Source organism: Perognathus longimembris, chromosome 18 (assembly GCF_023159225.1).
Source record: "Perognathus longimembris pacificus isolate PPM17 chromosome 18, ASM2315922v1, whole genome shotgun sequence".
NCBI lineage: Eukaryota > Metazoa > Chordata > Mammalia > Rodentia > Heteromyidae > Perognathus > Perognathus longimembris.
The window spans coordinates 33081707-33101025 of NC_063178.1; the positions used below are offsets into that span (position 1 = coordinate 33081707).

The following is a 19319-nucleotide window of genomic DNA, read 5'->3' on the forward strand; positions in this document are numbered from 1 at the left end:
ATGTGGTTTAGTGGTAGAGTGCTTGCCTAGCATTCATGGAGCCCTGGGTTTGAATCCTCAGCACCCCATATACAGAAAAAGCCAGAAGTGGCTCTGTGGCCCAAGAAGTAGAGTGCTAGTCTTGAGCAAAAAGAAGCCAGGGACGGTGCTCAGGTCCCAAGTCCAAGCCCCAGGACTGGTAAAAAAGAAAAAAGAATACAAAGTGTGGCACAATTTAAGATGCTGATATAATTACTATAAATTTGAAATTAGACTTTATAAAAGATAAAGTGGGACTTGAGTGGAAAAAATTGAGAACTAAATGTTAAAAATTAGCTTTAAAATGCTGACTTAAAATTATTATCAAGCGGCTTGTTCATGTTGTTTATTGTTTTGATGTTACTGTTTTGCAGCTATGATATAAGCCAGAAAGTAATTATGCTTTTGAATAGTAATACTGATACAGTGTTTGAGTTTAAATTATTTGTAATTATTATCACTGAAATATTGTTAGTGCATTTTTTTCCTGTTAGAAATTGTGATATCATAGAAATTGTGATATCATTCACATACCATAAAATTTACCCATCTAAAGTATAAAGTTTGGAATTGGAGATATGGGATAGATAATGGGATAGCATTTTCCTATTTAGGGAGCTCAGAATTCAATCTTTAGCACAGAAAAAAAATAGTTTTATTATTTTTTGTAGTACATAAAATTAGACAAAGTGCTTTTGTAATTTCATCTTAATTTTTTCATTATGTCTTCAGAACTTGTGGCATCTAAGTTTTAGCTCTCTGTTTCGTAAAGTAATGGTATCCAAGCCATTAGAAGAGAAGAATTTAAAATAATTTGTTATCACTCAGATTTCATAGAGTAAAGAAATAGTGATGGAATCTTCTTGATTTAAGTTTCTCAAAATGTGGACACTTGTTACTGTTTGTGACTTTGGTATAAAGGATGTTTATTAGAATAGTTTATTTCCATTTTTACATATCTTTCAAAGAGATTACAGAGTTCTGTCATCTTACCATTTGGGAATTGATTTATAGTTTTAAATATGGAGTTTTAGACTGTTTAAAGGTTTACTAATGGTAAAGCAGTGTCTTAGAAGATGTGGCTGGGATTGGGTGATAGCCCACTTGTGCTAGTGTCATCTGTTTTATTTTCAGTACACAAAATTATACTGATAGTGTTTGCTTATGGCAGTGGAGGAAAGGAAGAAATTGAAGCGAGTGGTATTTTCATTAGAATTAAAAGTCACAAAACTGGATGCTTTGAGCTGAAAAAGTCTTTAGAAGTGATCTAGTCAGAAAATTGGGTGTTGTTGCAAACCAGTAATCTGAAAGTTGGGAGGCTGAAGTATTACAAGTAAAGTCCAACCTGGCCGCATAGCAAGAACATGTCTTTAAACTGAAATGTTGAATTGAATTCCTTTTGACCTACTAATTATAGATAATATTTTTAAAAATTAAGATTTTTTTTAAAAAAGGACCATGAATTTTAAAAGAAATAGCTTATTTATTTGTTTCTTTGCTTTTTTTTTTTTTTTTTTTTGTGCCTGTGCTTGAATTCAGGGCCTTGTGCGCTCACAGAGACCTTTTGCTCATGGCTGGTACCCTTTACCACTTGAGCTATACCTCCAGTCTGGCCCTTTTTCTGGTTAATTGGAGATACCAGTCTTGCAGATTTTTCTACCCAGATTGGTTCCAAATCATGATCTTCAGGTTTCAGCTAGGATTACAAGTGAGACCCACCTCTGGTCATGATTTTTGTTTTTAAACAGCAGCATTAAGTAGTCTTCACAGAATGCTTTTACTTCAAAACTTAGATATTTTAACCTCATCTTTCTTATTTATAGCAGAACTTACCTCTAGAAGATCTTCCACTGCTCCCACTGTCACAATACTTCCTACTTACTGACATCAGAACCTTGTCATTTTTTTTTCCTTTCTCAGATATTCAGCTCTGCTTATTAGTTCATCTTACCATGTAAGAATATTCCACTGGGGCCCAGCTCTAACATTTTTTTTTTTTTTTTTTTTGGCCAGTCCTGGGCCTTGGACTCAGGGCCTGAGCACTGTCCCTGGCTTCTTCCCGCTCAAGGCTAGCACTCTGCCACTTGAGCCACAGCGCCGCTTCTGGCCGTTTTCTGTATATGTGGTGCTGGGGAATCGAACCTAGGGCCTCGTGTATCCGAGGCAGGCACTCTTGCCACTAGGCTATATCCCCAGCCCGTCTAACATTTTTTAATTGACTCTTTTAGTTGGTTTATTCAGAAGCATTTGTCTGTGGTATGCTTCAGATTCAGTGAATATAAATGTATTCACCAAGGAACTTCTAGTATTCTCTCAAGGAGGAAAAAATGAACAAACAACCAAAACAGTTATAATTCAGTATAATAAGAATAGTGATGGAGAAAAGAACAAATACTGAACTAGCAGTTCCCTTAATGACTATTAAGGGAAGCAGGAATCACTTTATACAAAATTAGCCCTCACTTTTTCTTGCTCAGAAGGATTTTACCAGGTGAAGGGACCAGTAACATTCTATTTTGGTAGAGCAAATAGCATGTGCAGAGGCTCAGCTGGAAAATTATAGTAGTAAATGTTTACTGTATACACGGCACTGGGATGTGTGTGTGTGTGTGTGTGTGTGTTCATGTCATTTTTTTTTTCATTTTACAAGATGAGGAAGTTGAGCCTCACAGAAGTTATCACTTGCCTAAAGGCTGTGCTGGCAAAACTTGGCTTTGACTTCAGATCTGTTTGGATGCCTTTGCTCACATATTGGTTATCACTGTTGAAAGTAAGTATGATGCGTACTAACAAAGGAAACCTTAATGTGCAGAGAATTGGTAGTGAATGTGAATGAAGAAAAATTAACAAGGAATGACTTGAACCATTTATGGGGATCCAAATGACATGTCAAGGATTCAGACTGTTTTGTGCTGTTATTTGTTAGCATTATTGACTAGACATTTCCTTCCCCTCTGTACACACCTGTTAATACAATAACTTTCAGAGCTTCTGGAAAGGAAAAAGTTTGCCTTCCTAATATGAAATCATTGTTCAGGAAGAGATATATCTATTCAAAAGTATTGAACAACATAAAGTGATGTAAAAATAATAGACGTGTAGGAAAATAGTTCATGAACTAGGTAGAAACTAGGGGATAGGATCTGGCAAAGTGATACTAAGTGATTCTTTTGACTGTAGAAACAAATCTGTTATTTAAAAATATGTGAATATCATTGGAGATGAACAGAATGGAGTGAAGATGAGGGGCTCTAGTGATGGTAAGTTGCTAGTCTGCTGTGAGTTTATTAGTTAAGTTTAGACGATTATTAGTTTGGAATTTGTCCTGCACTAATATCGAAGCAGGCATTTATTGAACTTTTAGGTTCTTCCCATAGTTTTGAATGTCTTTAAAGGATGAGCTCATTGTCTTTGAATTTTTTCCTAAGTATTATTTGTTTAGTTTCTATAGATACTCCTTTCCTCCTTTTCTTTTTCCTTTTATATATTTGGGGAACTTATATTCTTTTCTAAGTCACATTTTAAGAATGTATATTTAGTTTTGATGATAGGTAGAAAATTTGAAATAAGACAACATAATCAGGATTGTGCAAGTTGAAATGTAGATTACCATTTAAATCTGACACATTTTCTTCCATTTTTATATGTTTGGATTAAACTATATGTACATTTTTAAAGCCTTTAAGCTTATTTTGAAAGTGGAGATGTTACTTCTCTCTCTTTTATTTATTTCTTTTTTTGGCCAGTCCTGGGCCTTGGACTCAGGGCCTGAGCACTGTCCTGGCTTCTTTTTGCTCAAGGCTAGCACTCTGCCACTTGAGCCACAGTGCCACTTCTGGCCATTTTCTATATATGTGGTGCTGGGGAATCGAACCCAGGGCTTCATGTAAACGTGGCAAGCACTCTTGCCACTAGGCCATATTCCCAGTCCTTCTCTCTCTTTTAGTTTATTATATAAATATGAGTCTCATAATCTAATGATGACTGTAATTTGTAGCTTTGAGATCTAATTTCTGTAATTATTTTTTTGGTACACATATAAAGTGAATATTTAGATATGTAGAGAATTAATCATTCTGTAAATAAGATTTAATGTTTTGTTATTAGTATTCTATGAAAACATCTTTGTGTATCTATAAATATGTGGCTATCTTGTTATTCTTAATGACTACAGAATATGGTATAATTTGGATTTTCCAGTGTGTTATCTTGTTAGTGCGTGTTATATGTTAGACATTGTACTGGCCCTTTTGAGGTGCTTTTACTTTTAGGATTTGGACAAACTCAAAGTTCAAGTAATTTATAACTTAATTTGGTTATTCAACTTTGTGTGAATGATAATGGCTTTCTCATTAGCTTCATACTGACTTTTATCTGTGTCAAGAGTTAGGAAATTGGGGCTGGGGATATAGCCTAGTGGCAAGAGTGCCTGCCTCGGATACACCTAGGTTCGATTCCCCAGCACCACATATACAGAAAAACGGCCAGAAGCGGCGCTGTGGCTCAAGTGGCAGAGTGCTAGCCTTGAGCGGGAAGAAGCCAGGGACAGTGCTCAGGCCCTGAGTCCAAGGCCCAGGACTGGCCAAAAAAAAAAAAAAAAAAGAGTTAGGAAATTGCATTCTTAATCAGCACTTAGTCTCTATTTGTGAGATGAAACCACACCAAATTTTAACAGAGATAATGTAATAGTATTGTTAACTAGGGAACAGGGAAGGTAGATAGGAATACTTAAGATATCATGGAAGTAGCAATTAGAGGAAACATTTTTTTTTCTTTTCAAAAATTAAGAAAATCAAAATTTAAATGTTGTAAAAGGTTATTGAGAAAGAAGTGATGGAAAAAATCTAGAAGCCTTGTTGAGCTTGTGGGGCTGAGACTTAGACATCTGAGAAGGAGACATTGTTTGTCTGGTTCTGGGTTACTGAGTTTGAAAGAGGGGCTCAGACTCAGATCTGTGAAGAGGGCCCTCCAACTCTGGATGCACATGCAGGAGGTGGGGGGTGGAGGGTGGGGGTGGGATGGGGGGAGAGGTTGGCTCAGCTGCTGCTCCTTGAATTAGTACTGTCAGAGTGAAAAAGTGAGGCTTAGGTGAAAGGGACAGGAATAGGGAGAAAAGAAGTAAGTCCCTGGAAGCAGAATTAAAGGAGCAGATCCTTTCTCCTTTCAGTTTCCTTCTAGCTTTGTATAAAACAAATGTGATTAAGTTGGCTCACTTAATAATTGTGGTAACTGAGGAAGTTGACTTCTAACTGCCTATTTGATAATGTTGAGAAATAATTGTTCATTATTTTAGTTGTGTCATTATATAGAGTGTGTTTTAAAGGGATCCTTTTAGAGATTACACATGAATATATTTAGAGATAACATATGCTTAGAATTTTGCTTCCTGGTAATACAGGATGAAGCAGTAAATAGAAATATCAGTGAAACTGGAAATGGTTGAAATTGGTGATACACCAATGAGGACACACTTTATTGTTTTCTCTATTGCTATATATGTGTGAAATCTTCTAGAAAAATTAAAGTCTTCTTGTAGATGCATGCATGTTAAAACATTCAGGTTGAGAGGTTTGTATGTGGTCCTTGCAGGCATCGGAAGGTGTAAATGGAGGGATAGGCTGGAGAGTGGGGAGTATAGGGTGGTGGCTGAGTGCAGTCAGGGATAACCAATTGAGATCAGAATTTTAGAAAGGAGCCATTCATGTAAAAAGCAGGGGAAGGAGCTAAGGGGAGAATGTTTTAGGTAGAGGGCTTAAGACTTTCCAGAGTCTTTAACTTTCCAAAGATGCTTAGAAATGTTTACTTATTTATTTTTTGTTGATTCAATATTATTTCAGAAGAACTAACTAGAAGAGATTATGTCCTTTGTTTTTGCCTGCCTTCATTTCTAGATGGCAAATATTTTAATTCAGAGAAGCTGCTTTTACCTTAAATGGACAGAACATAAGGCCAGTGTTTCTAATATATTGACTTAAACCCTTATTGTATAGTTGAAGCCTACCCATACAATTCTTCTGGAGATGAGGTTCATTCAATAGCCCATATAAATGGGCTATTTAAGATGACAAACTGATTAGGGAAAAGAGAAGTTATACTTTACAACAGTGAAAATTTAACTTGTAGCATAGTTACCCAACATTTAATTTGTAGAATAGTCTGAAGTGACAGTGACATCAGCTCACCAGGCAACCTAATGAAAACATAGGTTTTGATGGCATCAGGCTTATGAGTAAATGATTCATGTTACTGAAGGAAATAAATTTTCTTACAGCTTGAAACATTAAAAACATCTACAATTTTGTTGTAGAAAAGAAAACAAGTAGAGGAAAATAAGGTAGTGTAAAGAATCTTTTGGATGATTGTAGCACCACTTTCAATAATTATCAACTACAATAAGTATTGATTTATGGCCAGTTGTATTTTATGTAGCTTTTCTAATTCGCATTAGTTTTAAGAGATTTATATTAAATATCCACTGTTCAATTTTTTTATTATCATGTATCTTTTATATTTTGTCCAAAGTCTCTATGCTGCAATTGGTAGCTGTGTCTCTTACCTTTCTTTCTGTTTTTATGTTCTCTCTTGCTCTCTATCTTTCTCTCTCTTGCACTTCATTTGTTGAGTAAAGCTGGCATTGGCCTTAGTGTTTCATACAATCTGGATTTTGCTGGTTGCATCCCTATGGTGGTATTTAATGTAATCTTTGGAACCTTTTATATCGTATAAATTGGTAGATTTAAACTCGAGGTTTGATCAGATTTGCTTTTTATTTTTAATGCAAGAAAACACCATAGATACTCTTTCATCAGAGGGAATTTAAAATCTGGTCGATGTTCTTTTTACAGTGTTACAGTAACTAAATTGTCAGATCAGTTGTCACCAAACTTTTTAGTCTCCAGATACCTTTAAATACTTGACAATTAGTACTCTAAAGGGGAAATTTTAGCTTATGTTTAAATATTACTGTGTTTACTAGTGTTTGCCTTACTAGATACTTAAAATGGATTGGAAATGCCTTATTTCTTTAAAAATAATAAGAAACCTATTGCAAGTTGGGCACTGGTGGCTCACACCTATAGTCTTAGCTACTCAGAAGACAGAGTGAGATCTAAGGATCACAATTCAAAGCCAGCCTGGGAAGAAAAGTCCATGAGACTCTTATCTCCAATTAGCCAAGCAGAAAGCCAGAAGTGGAATAGTTGTTCAATTGGTAGATCACCAACTTTGGAGAGAAAATGCTCTAAGGGTCAGCATTTGGGTTCTGATCAAGCACCAGTGCAAGCACACACAATTATCATAACACCAACAAAGAAGCCCATTGCATATTTATATGAATAACAGTTTTTAAAAGATTGATGTTTTATATTTTTGTAGCTCCTTTGATCGTCCTGCTGAACAGAAGACAGCTGGATTCTCCTATCTGCTTCACCATTCTGTTTGTTGTGAAATCACATATCATGTAGCTCTTGGAGACTTCATTTACACCAATGAAAAAAATGAGATAGGGTGGAAAGGTCGGGTAACAGCTTAGTATTATTGTGAAAGTAATTTTGACATGTAGACTTTGTGAAAAGGATCTTAGGGATCCGCAAGAGTGCCTGGTTTGTGTTTTGGTAGATGTTAGCCTAAGTACATTTTTACTAGTTGTTGCAGAATGGGATATCCTGATTCTATTTTTTTCCTTTGTAATTTAGATATTTCCTTTCATCAGCATTTTAATTACCTGGAGACACAATTTTGTACAAATAAGGTAGGCTAAATGCTGAAAAGATAGAACATTTATTACATTTGTTTTACCACTTGAAAAAGGTAAGAGGACTGAACCCCATGTGTACTAATTGAAACTACTTCCACTTAGAGAGTGATAGAAGTTAAAGGAAGGCCCGCGCTCATACATTTGAGTTGCTCTCTTAAATTATTGACGTGTAGTTTGTGTCTCACAGGTTGCCTATTTTAGTACCATATCAAATAACATAAGAAACTTGCTTCAGGAGACTAAAATGGACAGAATCTTTCAGGTTATTAGATGCTGTCACCTGTTTGCTTCATTTATAGAAATGTTGTAAAGATTAAGAAGATAATGTTTATGAATGGCTTAAAGTGCTCTTTTATTGTGAGCTGTTATTGTTAACTTCATAGGAGGAAAAAAAATACAGGCTGTTAGTGCTTGTACATTTTTGCCAAAGATTTTTTTTTTAACTAAACTCTCTAATTTGCTCCCAGAATTATTTCCAAATTTTGATCAATCTTTTGAAGCAAGATGAGGAGTTGTAAGCTGTCACAAATGATAAAACCCCGAGAATGGAACTTGGAATGAAATGAATGGAATGGAATGAAGTCAGGAGAGAGGAGATGTATGTCAGAGGAGCATAAGCAATAGATTAATTAGGCATGATAAATTTTTACTTTTTGCCCTTAAACACAAATGAAAGGGGAAGGTCATCTTAATTTCTTACTTGTGTGTACTTGAGAGGAAATGTAAAGTCCGTTTTCCTGTACTTTAATTGACTTTGGGAATTTTCATGACACTACAGAAATATGTTGAGATGAGTTTATTGAGCCAACTATCTATAGATCTTAAAATATTTGGCAGTTTAAATAGTTATTTAATGTGGGTTGGCAGGAGGAAGGATTTGAGTTGAAGGATGGAAGGAAGCTGACTGAAGTGGAATAATCTGTCAGCGTAATAAATCTCTCTCAGTTAGACTTACTCTGTTGGTTTTGGACCTGATGAAAATTGTTTTAGAGATAAGAACTTAATATCATGGTTATGGTTTAAAGACCTATTTTAGCTATATATTTGTAGAGTAGAGCAAAATAAAAACTTGTGGGGCATCAATGTAATCCCAGCCTACTCAGAAGGCAGAGATCTGAGGATCATGGTTCAACCAGCTGGGATAGGAAAATCTGAGACTCACTTCCACTTAGGCACCAAAAAGCCAGAAGTGGAGCTGTGGAGTAGAGCACCAACTTAATGAAACAGCTAAAGGAGAACAGTTAGTTCTAGGCTCTGTGTTCAAGCCCTACTATTGGCACACAATCACACACACACATACACAAAGTAAAAGAAAAATAATTTTTGCATTTATACACTATTTTTGAAGAAAAATTAGATTTTCTTGAGAATCTTATGAGCAATACTATCATTCTATGTAAACATATCAGATTAGAGAAAAAATTAAATGCTTTACCTATATCATACCTATTGCAATATATAGCAAGCCTCCTTACAATTGAATCATAAAACAAAAGTTTTTGATTTTTGATAAAAAATTTATTGAACATCCATTTTAAAATTAGAAACCAAAGAATGGTGGTCTTTTGTAAATAATAATGATATAGCTGAATGTTTACTACAAAGTTATAACACTTTGAATTTTCATGAATAGTATACATATTGGCTATACCAATACACTTACAAAATTATCGGTTTTCTGTTTCTTTTTCATTTTAAAATATTCACATAGGAGTTTAAAAAATGTTTACTCTGACCTTAACCTAAATTGATGATCACATTTAAGACTTTTATTTTAAACTTCATGACGAAACATTGACATATTTGTACATTCTACCACTTGAGCCATAGTTTATTTCATTTGGTTCAGTTTCCTTATTACATCCTTTAACTTACACTCTTCCAGTTGTTAACCCACATTAATTAAATTGTATCTTCTTGCTGTCATTACAAATAAATATAGATTCCTCTCATTTGAGAGCTCTTATCTGCTTTTATTTAATCCTAACTTTAAAGGTAGATAAGCAAATTTTCATTTTACTAATGAGAAACTTGTCTGCCTGCCTAACTTTACACAGCACATAACTGATATTTCTGAGATTTACCTTATTATTATTCCACAATCCATCAATGTCAGGTGTTATATAATCAACAATGAGTGGGCAGTAGAAGTAGTATGTGAGTGAAGCTTGTTTCTTTGATGTGGTGTGGAATCCTAGTCACTTGCTTTGTGTTTAATAGGTTTTTTTCCCCGTGAGGTAACATCACCTTCTGAGATTCTTTCTCTATCTCTCCTGTGGACTTAAGTCTCATAAATTTTAGAACTAGATCTGTATCTTCTTTGTCTTCTAGGAATAGGCCTTAATGGAAAATGAGTGCCATTTTATGGCTTGAAGTTTGAAGATGTGTATGATACATATGCAAAGAAAGGGATAGGGAGAAGCAAGCTGAACTCATTTCTAGTTCAAGTTTGCATTGTACTGCATTAGTGAAGGGTCTAGAACTAGAATGTTAGTTGAGGCAAGAAATTAATAATTGCAAGATAATAAATTCATATAGTAGATGTAGTCACAGACTAAGGACTGAAAGATCTTAGACTTAACTTTTAGGATTCTGAGCAAGGTTCTCTAGTCCTTGCTTTTTGTTGTTAGAATGTATAATAGCCTCTTTCCAGGAGAACAAATAGTTCGCTGTAAGAACTCGTTTGTCACATGCAAAATTTTTCCCCCGTCCTGTAAGCAAGTTGTGTTTCTGTCCTGAATCTTATGTATCTTCTAAGCACAAAGTAGTATACTTACATTAAGATTTTTCTGTTAATTCTGGCAATGTGTTTTGTGAATTCCAAGTTAAATAGGGCTTTTTGAAATGATATTTTATTTTGACAATCTTACCATTTCAATGGCAGTATATTGATTATTGTTTAAAGGATTTTTAAAATTTCTCTTTTACTTCCTGAATATGACTAACCAGCCTCCTCACTTTTATATTTATTTTGTTAGCTTTAGTTAAATCCTCACTTAGGGTATGGTGTGTTTTAGAGATAACCATAGTCACTATGGCAGTGGTTCTCAAATACCAGTGCACATCAGTATCTCTTGGAGGAGAGTTGTTGTAATATTCAGTACTGGGTCCCACTCAAATGAAAGTGGTTTCTGATTTGGTAAGCCTGGGTAGGTGTTTGAGAATTTGTATTTCTGAAATGTGCTTAAGTGATGTTGCTGTTATAATGGGTACCACTCTTTGAGAACTAATAATTTGTTACTTAAAACCATGTGAGAATAGACAGATCACCCAGGGGGGGCAGTTTAGATATGAAATATCTGGGTATGAGTGGATTTAGATGAGGTTTGGAGTTGGGGGAAGATAAGAGGAAAGTTTTGAGATTCTGACCTGTAGGAAACGAATTTAGCTATTGGTTAAACTTAGAAAATTCTGTATATCATACTTTTTGAAAGTTTGGAATTCACATAAATACATGGAAGGATTTGGGAAATACCTAAAGAAGGAAATCCAGCTAACATTTTAAACTACATATGCCTACATGGCGGGCTGATGGAAGGGATTGCCATACATTGTGCCCTTGTGAGGCTAGCCAGATGCAGTGGAGATAGTGTAGTTGAGGATGAATGAATGGTGTTGCCAATGGATTTATGACCCAATGAAGATGTTCCTGGCAACAGGGTCTGTTTCCCCATGAATCGGACTGATGCAGGTATTCCTGTGTGTAATTATAGGTGTATGTCAGACACAGGATCGCCTTTTTCACTTTCACCAGATGATCTTTTCTGGTATCTAGGGATGATGATATGCCAGTGAATTACTGTCATTTTGCCATTGCAGAGGTCTATGATTTTACACATTTATTTGGAATTGTAACTTTCTACATTAATTTCACAGTTTTACTTGGATATATAGTAAGGGGGGAGGTGAATAAAGGCCTTCTCTTTTAATCCCTGTAGCAGATTAGGTGAGCATTAGTGTAGGAATTTGTGGCCTTTGTTTTAGTTAATAGGAATGTGTGGCTTTTAGTCCCTGAAATTAGATGTCTTGCGATGTACCTGCAGGACAAATTACACACTAGAATTCAAAGACTTCCTGTGAAAAAGTAGTACTATTAAATTTTTAAAATAATTTTAAGGTTTTAAACCCCTTCTATTAATATTTTATTTAAATTACATTGATATTTTTGACATGTAGTAACTTTTTAAAAGTCATTTTACTTAGTTCTTTCTGTTTTTTTTTAATGCAGCTATTTGAATGCTGAAAGTGACATCTGTGTCTTAACTTTTTTTTTTTTTATACTTCTTATACGTAACATTCCTCATACTAAGCATACCCTGTATAACTGGGTTACATCTCCAGCTCATTAGAGTTTTATATCTCTTGGATTTAGGTAGAGGGAACAGAGTGGGTTGGAAATCATAATAGAAACATCCAGCATTTCATGTTCAGCCATTTATTAGTGGATGAAAAAACTTCATAAGTTATGAAAAATATACTATCTTTAAGTAGTTTGACAAGCAACTTGCATGGATATTTTAAAGGTAACAGTGATAAGAGAATCTTCTATAAATGTTAGTTATGAAAGTGATCTTTTTTAATTAAAAAAGACAACCATTTGTTAATGAGCCCTTTTCTCAGGAGGTAAGTCATAGTTGTTTTTTCATCAGTCAATACTAATTTGTGTAAATAGATCTTGACAGCTTAAATAAAATGCATGTGCATTTTATAATTTGATCATATCAGCCTTATTTTTACTAACTAGAAAAAAAACTTTCTGGTATGTCACTTACAGGCTCATACAAATCATTACTTCTGAAAAATGTCAACAAGTCACTTCTGGACAGTAAAAGTTTTATATCCTAAGGAGCTCAAGTTATACTATCATAACTTGTTTTTTGAAGTCTCCTGTTCTATCACTCTAGTACTCTAGTAATTTCAGTGTTCTGGTAATGTGTCCAGTAATCTGCAAACCAAGATGTTATAGTATATTTCCAAGAAGGGTATATTTAACCTAACCTTAAAATAAGAACTAAGAAATGCAACTTCTGAGAAAGAAGTCTGTCAGATCAAGCATGGCTAGCATACCCCAGGAACTATGTTATGAGTTCTGAACATCCCTAGGAGAATGTAATGTTGCCCCAGCTTTTTTTTTTCTCACTAAATTACCTCCCTAACCACTATTATTTGTAGGTTATCTATCTTCCTATCGATTATACCCCAATCTTTATCACATACAGCTCTTCCTGTATACGAAAATACCTAATATTTTAGGGTCTCTGAATTCTATCTGTCTTTAGCCCTCTCCTTTTTTGGTGGTATAGAGGTTTTATTCAGGGACTTGTGCTTACTGGACGAGCCATGTCCTGTTGGGCCTGGGTAACTGCAGCCTTAGTCAGGACACGGGGGATGCAAGGCGAGTGAACCAATGCATACTTTATTCCAAGAGGGCCCGGGTTTATATAGGGTTAGAAATCAATTTTACAACTACTGGGTAAAAGATCAATACAGCATGACATTTGTCTCAAATACAAAAGTGGAGGAAGTTATTACTGTGAGGGCAGGAACTTGATACAAATGCTTTTCCTATTACAGGAGGTAGTGACTACAAAGATTGTTGATATCAAAACAAGGAACTGTATATCCAATCCAGGTAGAACTATAATTATCTCCTAGCTACTATCTCCTCAAGGCTAGACAACTTTGATGTTGACTTCTCCAAAGACTTGTGAAGAGACTTGTGAGGAGACTTCCCTACCTACAGTGAGAATCTACTTGCTAAGCAGGGGGGAAGGGAGATTCTCACAACAAAAGGTGGCTTCCTTTGGCCTGCAAACACAAAGGAACTCCTTACTGGGAATGTGTTCCCAAGGGCCTATTAGTGTGTTAATGAGGCATCGGAGTAACTGTGCCAGGGCTAAGTTTTTCCACTGGTTGGAGACTTCAATTCTCCAACAATGTCCCCAGTCCATTTTTGTGTTTTATTTAATTTCCATGTAGGGTCTTAGATTTTTGCCTGGGGAAAGCTGCAGATCACAATGCCACCTGTAGCTTCTTTAGCTGTGTGTCCCATATGTGATAATATTAAGAATGGTGATGACAGCAATAATAGAAGCTATATTTACTAGACATGCTCCTAACCCTCATGTGGTACCTTTCATAGATGAAGACCCATGAATTTATGCTCTAACACTCCTGGCCACCATATTATTTATTTAGCACACAAAGATACTCATTAGGTAAATAAATTAAAACTAACACAAATGAGACTATAGTAAACTTTAATGGAAAGAACATCAGTAAAATAAGTGAAAAAGATAAACAATATGTCTAAGTCTGTTCTACTAAAATGAGTTAGAAAAACTGAGATCCAAGATTTGGTTCTTCAGACTAGGCAATTACCATGAATTGGTAGAATGTTACAAGAAGCCTAAGTATAGACCAATGCTTTAAATGTGCTTCAGGGGTCTAACCATGTCATCACCTAGGAGCTTGTTAGAAATGCTAATTCTCTGGCTTCACCCCAACCTAGTGTTTTAGCAAACTAGCCTGTGTTGATGAATGCTAGAGTTTTTTTGTGTTTTTTTTTTTTTTTTTTTTTCCTAGTGTAGGCTGTTGGGAAAGAATTTAACAAAGGGAGGTATATTGTCTTGTGACAAGGAGGTGCTGCTGGTGGTGATCACTGTGGGCTGTATATAAATCTTATCTCTGGGAAGTGAATTTTTTTTTGTTTTGTTTTCATTTTGTCATAGGGTTTTAACTTGCTGCCTGGGTGCTATACCTGAGCTCTTTGCTCAAGGCTAGCACTCTACCACTTTGAGCCATGGCACCACTTCTGGTTTTCTGGTGGACTTTCTTGCCTGGACTGGCTTTGAACCTCAGTCCTCAGATCCCAGCCTCCTGAGTAGCTAGGATTACAGGTGTGAGGCACCAGTGCCCAGATAAAGTGATTTTTAAGCTCTGCTTTCTTTCATAACTCCCCCTGAGCCGCCTTCCCGCCCCCACAGCCCCCCCCCCAACTGGATGCATCTTCAACATAGGTACTCCTTGCTTCCATTTCTGTAATCTTGAATTGTTGTGTGTAACTTAACAATTTCTTTATTTCTCTGTTTGATAATATTTTTGGTTGACTGCAAGAAGATTTTGGTTGACTGCAAGAAGACCAAATTACTGCTACTGCCTTCAGGTTTACTCCTGGGAAAGAGAATTTTATCTGTGCTGTTTCCTGTATTCTTCATTTTATTTTCTGGGTTATTCTTGACTGCAGTAAATTTGTCAATCTTCTGACAGCTCTCTGTAGATGATTTCAGACTTCCTAGTACTAACATTTACAGCATCCCTTTTGCCTGTGATATGTTCACTTAATGCCTTTTAGTGGCTAGTATGTTTCCCAAAGTACTGTCATAGGGCCTAGCCTTAAATATTATGAGAAAGTTTTAGCATTTTCTGCTTATTATTTCTTTTGTAGCCTTATTTAATAAGATAGCTGATTACAAAGGTCTTTTTTTTTCATGTCTTTCCTCTGCCTCTTTTAATTTCTTTTCTTTTGGACAATTTGTAAAAGTACTTTGGAGGAATATATAGTCTTTTAAAACCCAAATATTTTCTTTAGTCAAATATCAGAGAAGAAAAAATGTAAACAGTATGGGCCATAGACAAAATCTTTTCTCAGTATCACAAAATAACTTTTAAAAACTTGATTAATGTTTTTATCATTAAGAGAATTTATAACAAATAGAAGTGGTCAAGTGACTAAATTGTTTTCCTCTTCAGTTGCATAAGAGTGCAATAAATATTCTGAATGATTACAGATAAAATGTGTATAGTTCTAAAATGGGTTCATTGTAAAAAGTAGTTGAATGGTTTAGTCTTTAGGGGTTGGTTGGTTTGGACAATATGTGGATTATTAGCTTTTCTCTTGTGTGTCTTCTGTACAAACGGAGATTAGACTGAAGACATGAGGTAGAGGTCAGAGCAGTGTTTTTACAATCATTATCAAATAAGGCCAGTCTGTTTGTAAAGGAGTATGCTTACTTTGGGATTTTAGATTTACTTATTTTAACTAGTCAAATATGCCCCTGCTGTATTACTTTACAGAGATTTTTTAAAACTTGAAGTGAAAGTCTCAGAATCAAAAAAGACAACTGAATGCCAAGAGCCAAGAGACAAAACTTGTCTTCATTTTGAGATATAAATTAGGTATAAACACTTAATATAAACAATTAAACTTGGCTTTTTCATATTTATCTTTTAAAATTGTTTATTGTTGTAAAGCTATTGTACAGAGTAGCTATACTTACATAAATCAGATAAAGAGTACATTTCTCTTTGAACAATGTCACCCCTTCCCTCACTCTCTCAAGTTTTTCCCTCCCCTCCCCACCCATGTATAATTCATTTCCAACATAGTGTCTAGTATCTTTGCTGCATTTATTCATCCTTTGTCCCTCCATTTCTGTGCCTCTCCTTACTCTACCAGAGACAGATAAGGAAATACAAAGGCACAGTAGCTATGTGCATCTGATCATATAATATTTATCGAAATGAGCTCCAGGAATTGGAAACAAAAGGTTTTATTTTTCTTTGTTGCTATTTTTGTTTTCTTTTCCATATATATATTTTTTATTATGAAACTGAATTACAGAGAGGTTACAGTTTCATACATTAGGCATTGGGATAGTCTTTTCCTTGTTTCATACTTACCTTCAAGGATGACCATACTCTTAAAATGTTAGTGTTATATAAAATAGATGTGTATTTGTTTTGAAGATTTCAGAAAATTAATTTATTCATTTAAGTTCTCAGGTTTACTGATGATGTGACCGTAAGTTTATTTTAACATAAATAAAAAAAATCTTGCTCTTCTGCTTGTTTGAGATTTGGGACATAAATAACTATTGTTCATTTAAAAGACTGAAAGAATTTCAAGCATTTAGTTTCATATTAAACTTGAGAAGATAGGTCTTTAAGTTGAACCTTTCCTTGTTATAATGAGTATGTGAATTAATAATTCAGCATAATTCTGATTTAATTACTTTTAAATACCCAATTAAGGACAATTATTGTTTATACTAAAAATAGCATAATAGGAGGCTTCCAATGCCACATTAAAAAAATCCAGGATTCATGTTTTTTTAAGTGTCAAATTTGAAATAAAAATTATCTAGGAAAGCTAATCATATAATCCAGTGGTAGAGCCCAAGATTAACATATTCTACCATTGATGGTGCAAGGGCCATTTAGATAGTTATGACATCACTATGAGCCATAAAAAAATTATTAATATATGTAGGCTACAAGCAGTTGATGAGAAGCATTACATATCTCTCCTGCCATGTACCAAATGATTTGGTAGACCTTACATGGCCCTAAGGCTGGACAGTCCTGACTGCCTGGACTGAATTTTGTTCATTTAAACAAAAGAATTCATCTGAATTTCTTCATCATTCTTTGCAGAAGTGACATATCTCATTGGACAAATGATCAGGATTGTTTGCCTTGGTGTTTTTTCTCTTACATAATGATGCCTACATCATAATCTTTCTCCGTTGTCTTTTGGATTTAAACTTTGTTATATTTGACATTGTAGATTACCTTTTCATTTTCTCTACCTGGGACAAATTCTCCTAACTTTGCTTTAATGATACTACCCTCATCAGCTTTTTTCTTCAGAGTTTTTTTGACATTCTTTGCCAATCTCTTTGCTTTACAATAGCCTTAAATGTTGGTTGAGTTATTGTCCTATTCTAGTCCCTCTTTCAAATCTATATAGGATTTCTTAGCAGTCTTAACCATCTGCATAACTGTATGTTACTGATAGGTTTCTTAAATTTTTTATTGAATAATAATTGGCATTTGTTTGAAACAGACAGGCAAAATACTGAAGGAGCAATCCAACAACCCCAAAAGTTTACTTCTTTCTCTCTAATAATAATATATATATATAGAAGGAATAATCCAACAACCCCAATGGTTTACTTCTCTCTCTAATGATATATATCATTATATTCTATATATATCATATCTATGCTATATAATGATATATTCCACAGATATGTACATATATACATATATATTCATATATATATGTCTTCTCCTCTCTCCACATCTGTAGTCTCTCAACACAGCTACATTGAAATTGACAAGACTTATAATTCAACTTTCTTGAGGTTGTGTTTCCTCTAATCCTTATGGGTGTACTTCCCTACCTTGACTTGAATGTTTACTCCTTGTGCACATGCTGCTTAGTACTTAAGTCTAAGGAGAAACCTCTGGGCTCTTCTATTTTCTTTGGAGTTCTTGGTCCATAAACTCAGCTAGCTAGCTACCCTGGCCCTCCTGGATGATTCTCTGTAGGTTCGTTACTGTACTGAATTGGAGACCATATGTGCACACTTGACTCTGACACAGTTGAGAGCAAGAAATCTTTTTTTACCATCTATTCTTGAGTTTGTAGACTAAAAAGCAGAGGTTGAACAGTTCCCCTCCCTGACATTGTTAGAAATGCACTATGTCAAGCCTCACTACAGACTATAACGGAATCAGGTAATGTATGCTTCCTAGTTTTAGAAGCCATGTTCAAGTTAATTGATTAACTTTCATAGGTACAAGTTAATTTAACTTGGGGATGATGCCTGGTAATTTAATCCTTTGGTATATAGGTCTTGGGCACCACTATTTTTGTTAAGCTGGCTTGGGGATGCCAAGTCGAGTCAGAAGTTAAGGACCTGTGCTGTAGTTCGTTTTAGTTTTGAAATTGAAAGTGTCACCTCATATTCAGATTTGAAGCAGATCTCACCTCTATCCTAAAGCTTAATTGTTTGGCTTGAGGTGTTAACTAATGAGGCCTAGGGCTAATAGGGGATGTCTAGTTGATGTCTGGCAGAAGTGACTACTGGAGGACCAGTATCTCAGGCTCCTACTAAAATGCAGATTTTGTTTAAAGAAGCAGTTGGTTTAAAGGTGTTTAGGTGTGTATGTGTGTGTATGTGTGTGTGTATTCAGGGCCTGGACACTGTGGCTAGTGTTCTGCCACTCAAGCCAAGCTCCACTTCTTTGGGTTTGTTTGTTTGTTCTTTTTGGTAGAGATAAGAGTCTGGTGGTTTTTGTTGTCTGTGATCTCAGATTTCAGCCTCCTGAGTAGCGTGGATTGCAGGTATGAGCTACCAGCACCAGACAGATACACATTTTTAACAAGCTTCCAGGTATTCTTAGAAAACTAATACAATAAATTTGTGACTTTGATGAAAACAAATTGGTACTTCTGTCTCTTTAACTTTTCCTAAGTTCTAGCTTCACCACACATTTTAGCAAGCTGAGAAAAAAAAATTCCTGAGCAGAATAAAGGGAATTTAAATTCTACCAGTTCCCAAGTGGCAACTCTCCCTTCTGAGGGGTGTTCAAACAGTAGCAGGATCAGGCTTTTTGAGCAGCTTTCTGTGTTAAGGGAGAGCTTTGTTCAGTTGGTTCTTGGGAAGAAGTAACCCACTGCTTTTGCCTAGGGGACAAAAGCCCTATCTTTTGAGCCATTGTGTTAGAGTTGATGCAAAGCTTTGTTATATAAAAC

At 35.2% G+C, this 19319-nt stretch overlaps 1 long non-coding RNA gene across 1 annotated transcript; it reads left to right on the forward strand.

The window, feature by feature from the left end:
• The first annotated feature begins 4350 nt into the window (after window positions 1–4350).
• Window positions 4351–4790, forward strand: LOC125366819. The gene is made up of 2 exons (XR_007213980.1): window positions 4351–4403; window positions 4622–4790. It is a non-coding gene; the product is annotated as an uncharacterized LOC125366819 (long non-coding RNA).
• Window positions 4791–19319: the final 14529 nt, after the last annotated feature.